Source organism: Macaca mulatta, chromosome X, assembly GCF_049350105.2.
Source record: "Macaca mulatta isolate MMU2019108-1 chromosome X, T2T-MMU8v2.0, whole genome shotgun sequence".
Classification (NCBI taxonomy): Eukaryota; Metazoa; Chordata; class Mammalia; order Primates; family Cercopithecidae; genus Macaca; species Macaca mulatta.
In genome coordinates this window covers 91,210,227-91,217,176 of record NC_133426.1, presented here as the reverse complement: position 1 = coordinate 91,217,176, position 6,950 = coordinate 91,210,227, and the positions used below count along the sequence as shown (strand labels likewise).

The following is a 6,950-nucleotide window of genomic DNA, read 5'->3' as shown; positions in this document are numbered from 1 at the left end:
AAGTTACATTTTACTTTCCGTCACTTTCAAGGGCAGAAATATTGCTGGGGTTGATGACATTGTCTGGGCCAGGGGTACTATGGCAGCTCATGGTATTTTGGGGTTTCATGAAAAAGGTGCAGATAAATAGTAGAGCCTAAGAGATTTTTGAAAGCTGAGCAACTTTCGTAATGTAAATAAGAAGTTGAACCTAAGGAATATTTAGAATCTTCCTGGTGTAGAGGACAGTGGTTGCCCACAGGAGACTTAGGATCCAGGGACCGAGATAAGGGGTTATTTCGAGAAGTCTTATAGTGTCTAACAGATTTAGGGTTCAGATAATATTTTCAATCTAAGGGAATTTGGAGATGTAAAGAATAGTCAGGGTCTGAATCATCATTAGAATTTATGAGACATATATGAAAAAGAGAACTACTGATTTCCATCAAACATTTGGGACATATTTGAACTCCCATGTCCAAAGAATAGGTGTTATTTTTATGTGTCTTGGAGTGTACAGCAGACCTAGGGCTTACGGAATTTGGGTGGAATGCCAGAGGTGTAACCCTCAGCAATTAGGAGATGAATAGGATTCATTTGAGACCCAGAACTCTGAAAACTATGTGTATATCTGTAGTCCTTGTAATGGCTCTTACGGAGATAAATTTTGTGGTTTTCATTTATGTGATGCTTGTTATCTATGAAAGTATTTGGGTCTAGAGAAAGGTTGCCGCATTTTTCCTTTAACTTTCGCTGTGATTCTTGTTTGTCTCTGAGAGTTGGAGACACCTCTTTGAATCCCATAATTTTGTAATCACTGAGGTACCTCACAGGTTGAATTATGAAAAATGCTAGAGAGAAACAAGTAAAATATGAGTAAGACTATAATGAAATCTGACTTTGACACTGACATTACAACATAAATCCAAAAAATATTCCCTTCAGTAAGTTATTGTCAGTATTATCTGATATTTCAAGAGGAAGACATGATCCTAAATTTTCTGCTCAAGTAGGTGTCACCTTGAGCTTGCTAAAACATAAAAAAAGAAATGTGTACATTTATGTCATATGTTTATACTCTTCAGATTCACAGAGCTTCCTTTTAAGATGAGAACTCACTATATAGGAATTCATTGGAATAATGTGGTCAAAATAAAATGGTTGTTTTACATAGCTTGGTTACTACAGATCTATATTACTTTTTAATTTTGCCTCTAGTAATACTTACATTTTTTTCTTTCATGGAATATAATCTCTATAATTTATAAAATCTCTATGTTTGAAGACAATAATATTCTCGGGCTTGATATGTGAAAATTGCAAAACTTTCTGATATTATATTTAATAGCAAGAATCAATTTCCATAGCTATTAAAAACTTGCTGGTACATGATTCTGGATATTTAGATATTTATCAGTATCTTAGCTTTAACAAGGATGCCCACTTTTACCACTTCTACTCAACATTATACTGGAAGGCCTTGCCAGAAAACTCAGGCAAGAGAAAGAAAAAAATGGGCATCCAAATTAGAAAAGAAGTGGTCAAGAAATTGCTGTTTGCTGATGATATGACAGTATACCTAGAAAACCCTAAACACTACTCCAAAAAACTCTTACATTTGATAAATGAATTCAGTAAAGTCTCAGGTTACAAAATCGATGTACACAAATCAGTAGCACTGCTGTACATCAGCAGTGACCACGCTGAGAATAAATAAAAAACTCAATCACTTTTACAATAGCTGCAAGAAAATAAAATACCATTTGATCCAGCAATCCCACTACTGGGTAACTACTCAAAGGAGAAGTCATTATATCAAAAACACACCTGCATGCATATGTTTATCATGGCACAACTCACAATTGCAAATATATGGAATCAATCTAAGTGCTCATTAACTGATGAGAGGATTAATAAATGTGATATACATACACCATGGAGTACTACTCAGCCATAAAAAGGAATGAAATAATGTAGTTTGCAGCAACTTGGATGGAACTGGAGGCCATTATTCTAAATGAAGTAATGAAGAAATATAAAACCAAACATTGGACTTTTTCACTTGTAGGAGCTAAACCATGAGGATGCAAAGGCATAAGAATGATATAATGGATTTTGGAGACTCATAGGGACGGTTGGGAGTGGGTGAGGGAGAAAAGACTACATATTGGGGACAGTGTAAACTGTTTGGGTGACAGATTCACTAAAATCTCAGAAATCATCACGAAAGGACTTATCCATGTAACCAAAAACGCCTGTATCCCCAAATCTATTGAAATAAAAATAAAAATTAATTAAAAGATACAGTGCTTCTATTTCTGTATCCAAAAAAAATCTTTGCCTAACCCAAGGTCACAAAAATGTTTCTGCTCTGTTTTCATCAACAATTTTTTTAGTTTTAGGATTTATTAAATAAATATTAAATAAATAATACTGTATTAATATTTATTATTTATGTATTTATTTTTATAACTATTTGTTATTTAGATCTAACTCGGTTATTTTTGTATACGATGCAAGAAATGCATACAATTAAAGTTTTTTTGTTTTGCTTTTGTTTTTTAAAAATCTTTATGTTCCTTTATTGGAGCAAGATTCCTGATCGGTATACAGTGATGTATTTACTAAACAGAGACCTGTGCAGAAATTACATGCTATCCATCCAGGGTTGACCTGTCCATTAATTCACCTCTGACAAAGTGGCATTTAATTTCAGCTACTATATTTTACACCATTAAAAAGCTTATGCATTAGGGTGCTTCCCTGCACAATGGCATTGAGCAGACAGAGCTGAGTCCATTATCCCACCCAGATTCACATAGTCACATTTGAGAACTTTATACCGGAGAGCAGGGACAGTTACTGCCAACCATCACAGACTTCTTACTCTGAATGCCTATCTTCGTGGCCACATTTTATATAGCCAATGAAGACATGCCAGCAACAGTCCCATGTATATCTTGGCATTAGAGCACCAGGTCTGTTGGATGGTGGTGGCAGGCACTATTATTTTATATCTAGGTAAAAGGCCAATTTTATAAACTGCCACTTGGAGATAAAAATCAAGAGCTCAATATACTCAGAAAGTATTGAGCAATCTGGTATCCCAAATGATGTGAATATTTTCAGAAACCAGTGGCAAATTGTCCCCACCTTTCCCAGCTATGGAGATATTAATACATTGATTCAAATCCCATTACTCAGTCCACATAGCCCTGAGGTCATCCTGCAAAGTGCATATCAAAAAGTACAAAGTTAGGGTGACAAAGTTTGACAGTGATGTTATACAAGTCACACTTGGAAGGTCATAGTAAGCATACCTATGCTGAAAGAAAAGCATCAAATTCTTGGTGTACACATTTAGTTTTATTGTAACAAAGTAACTTGTACACTTTTAACATTTAAAACTGAGCATCATCTTTCCTTGCCAGTGAAACAAAAAGAAAATTTAAAAATAAACAGGAACAAAATTACAATAGAGAATGTCAATTCCAAATAAGATCCTACAGGTTCTGCTGATTCTCCCATTGAGTGGCAGGGCTCAATTCATCATTAGGAGATAATTTGTTTTAAAAGTGTCATCTTAAACCGCAAGTATGTCTGTCAAATATCACAATTAAACATGCCAAAGGAGAAGTCATGCTGTCAAAATGCCCACTTAACCCACCCAAACATCTCAAACACCCTTTGCTGATCTTCCATAACCACATTTTTATACTTTTTTTTTTCTTTTTTTAAACAAGAGAAAGTAGACAGACACATGTTGGTAAAGGCTAGCTGTCCATATTCACACAGAGACACAGTGTACTCTCTGAGCCCAATACATAGAGAAAGGAGGAAAAAAGCTAGAATTCTATGCACTACTACACAGGGGCCTGGCACCCTCCAGCTTCCAGCAAAGCAAAGGGAGCAGGTTTTTCTATTTTCCCACGGAGCTCGGTGTTGTTCATTCCATAGAGTTTTTGTTCAGACAGGAAGGGATAAAAATGAATTTCAAACAGAAAGGGGTAGAGACTCTTTTTCCATTGGATTCTGCTCAAGGTATTTCCCCCCAAATAGGTTGAGAACCATGATGTAGAGAAAAGAGACCTCAAGAACAGGGCAACTGAATACAAAAGGAAAAAAAATAAAAAAGACTGCAACTTGTTCCCAGGGACTGGAGAAAATTTTAAAAAAGGAAGATTGAAATCCATCAGTGTTCTATTAGTAATCTTCTCCTTCATCCTCCTCTCCATCCTCCCCTTCATCATCATTTTCATCTTCTTCACTTTCATCTTCATCTCCTTCTTCATCAATATCTTCTAATCCTTCCTCCTCTTCATCATCATCATCTCCTTCTTCCCCTTCTTCATCATGCATGTCTGGAACCAAGTAGTACTATAATTGGTTTGGTCAAATATCATCTTTGAAGACGTCTAACTCATCGGCACCTGCATCAGAATGGTCAGTAAACCAGGTAAAGAAGCTCTCTGTCACTGATGGACATTTGGGTTGATTCCAAGTCTTTGCTATTGTGAATAGTGGATTAAGAAAATGTGGCACATATACACCATGGAATACTATGCAGCCATAAAAAAGGATGAGTTTGTGCCCTTTGTAGGGACATGGATGCAGCTGGAAACCATCATTCTCAGCGAACTATCGCAAGAACAGAAAACCAAACACCGCATGTTCTCACTCATAGGTGGGAACTGAACAGTGAGATCACTTGGACTCGGGAAGGGGAACATCACACACCGGGGCCTATCATGGGGAGGGGGGAGGGGGGAGGGATTGCATTGGGAGTTATACCTGATGTAAATGACTAGTTGATGGGTGCTGACGAGATGATGGGTGCAGCACGCCAACATGGCACAGGTATACATATGTAACAAACCTGCACGTTATCCACATGTACCCTAGAACTTAAAGTATAATAATTAAAAAAAAAAAAAAAAAAAAAAAAAGACGTTCTCTGGTTCCTCATGCTGCCTCTTCCTGCTGGCTTTATTCTGTGTTTGACTTGAACATTTCATCAAATCCTTTCCAGATTTCCATTTGATTTCAGTGGACTTTGAAGATGAATCACCACTCTCATGCAGACGAAATTCTTTGGAGAGAACTTTATTTTCAAAGTAAGGATTTTCATCAAAATAAAAATCTATTCTCTAACCTGATTTAATATCTTCAAATTCTGTCACTTCAGCTCTGGTCAAATAATGCAGTGTCTCTTCGTCCTCCTCCCCAAGTAGTGTAGATACTTGTGGATGGTTGACAAATGTTGTTACCCCAAAATTTGGGATTTTGGTGATAAATTCTGACCCCTTCTGAAAAAATGATTGGCGGAGTTTCTTATATTTCTGCTCTACATTCATAATCTCCTCACTGGCTTGTTCATTAAGTCTGTCTATTTCATTTTGTACTTCATCGATGTGTTCAATGCCTTCTTGCTGTTCTTTTTCTTCCTTCTTCGGCAAGCCTGCAGAGGCCGATGTCTCCTCCGGTCCCAGAGCAGGAGGTGGTCTTGATTTCTTCTTTTGAGGTGAGAGTGGAGATTGGCATTTGGACTCCATGCTGCTAGGGAAGTCCAAGAACCAGACCACAAGTCTCCTCACTCATCCGGAAGCAGGCAGAAGACTCTGTTTTGCTTTGTTTTGTTTCACATTTGGATATCGAATGGTATCAGCACCATTTTTTTAAACACTTTTTTTTTCACTGAATTGATGTTGCACCTTGGTAAAAGATGGATCTTCAAGAGACTGAGAAGATAAGCCACAGACTGAGAGAAAATATTTGCAAAACACATATCTGATGAAGGACTGATATCTAAAATACAAAAAAGAACTCTTAAAATTATACAGTAATCAAATGAACAACCTGATTAAAAAATGGGCAAAAGACTTGAACGGACACCACATCAAAAAATATATAAATTTGGCAAATAAGCATATGAAAAGATGCTCTACTATCGTAGGTCATTAAGGAGTTGCAAATTAAAACGACAATGAGATACCACTTTGCATGCATTAGAATGGCCAACATCCAAAACAATGACAATGTTAAATGTTGGTAAGAAAGTGAAGCAATGGGAACTCTCTTTCATTGCTGTCAGGAATACAAAATGATACAGCCACTTTGAAAGACAGATTGACATTCTTAAAAACTAAATATTCTCTTAATCATATGATCCAGTAATTATGCTCTTTTATGTTTACCCAAATGAATTGAAATATATGGCTACACAAAAATACCTGTACATAGATGTTTATAGCAGCTTTATTCACAATTGCAAAAACTTGGAATCACCCAATATGTCCTTCAGTAGGTGAATGTATAAATAAATTGTGGTACATCTACATAATGCAATATCATTCAGTAATGAAAAGAACTGAGTTATCAAGCCATGAAAAAACATGGCGAAAACTTAAATGTATATTATTAAGTGAAAGAAAGACACCACTTTGGAAAGGCTATTTACTGTATGATTCCAACCACATGACATTCTAGAAAAGGCAAAACTATGGAAACAATAAAAGGATTAGTGGTTGCTAGGAAAAAGAGGAGAGGAAGAGATAAATAGGCAGAACATAGAGGAATTTTAGGGGAATGAAACTATTCTGTGTGATACTAAAATACATGATATATGCCATTTAATATTTCTAAAAACCTGTAAAGTGTACCTCAATGTAAATTATGGATTCGAGGTTGTAATTATATGTCAGTATAGATTCATTGATTGTAACAAATGTACCACTCTGGTGCAGGTTGTTGACAGCTGAGGATGCTGTGCCTGTGTGGCAGCACAGTGTCTGTGGGAACTCTCTGTGTTTTTTGAGACAGAATCTCACTCTGTTGCCCAGGAAGGAATGAAGTAGTGCAATCTTCACTCACTGCAGCCTCGACCTCCTGGGCTCAGGTGATCCTTCCACCTCAGCCTCCCAGTAGTTAGTAATACGTATGTGTGCCACCATGCTCCGCTATTTTTTTGTATT

At 36.6% G+C, this 6,950-nt stretch overlaps 1 pseudogene; it reads right to left on the bottom strand.

The window, feature by feature from the left end:
• Positions 1-4,076: 4,076 nt before the first annotated feature.
• LOC693331 (protein SET-like) lies at positions 4,077-5,531 on the bottom strand (annotated as a pseudogene).
• Positions 5,532-6,950: the final 1,419 nt, after the last annotated feature.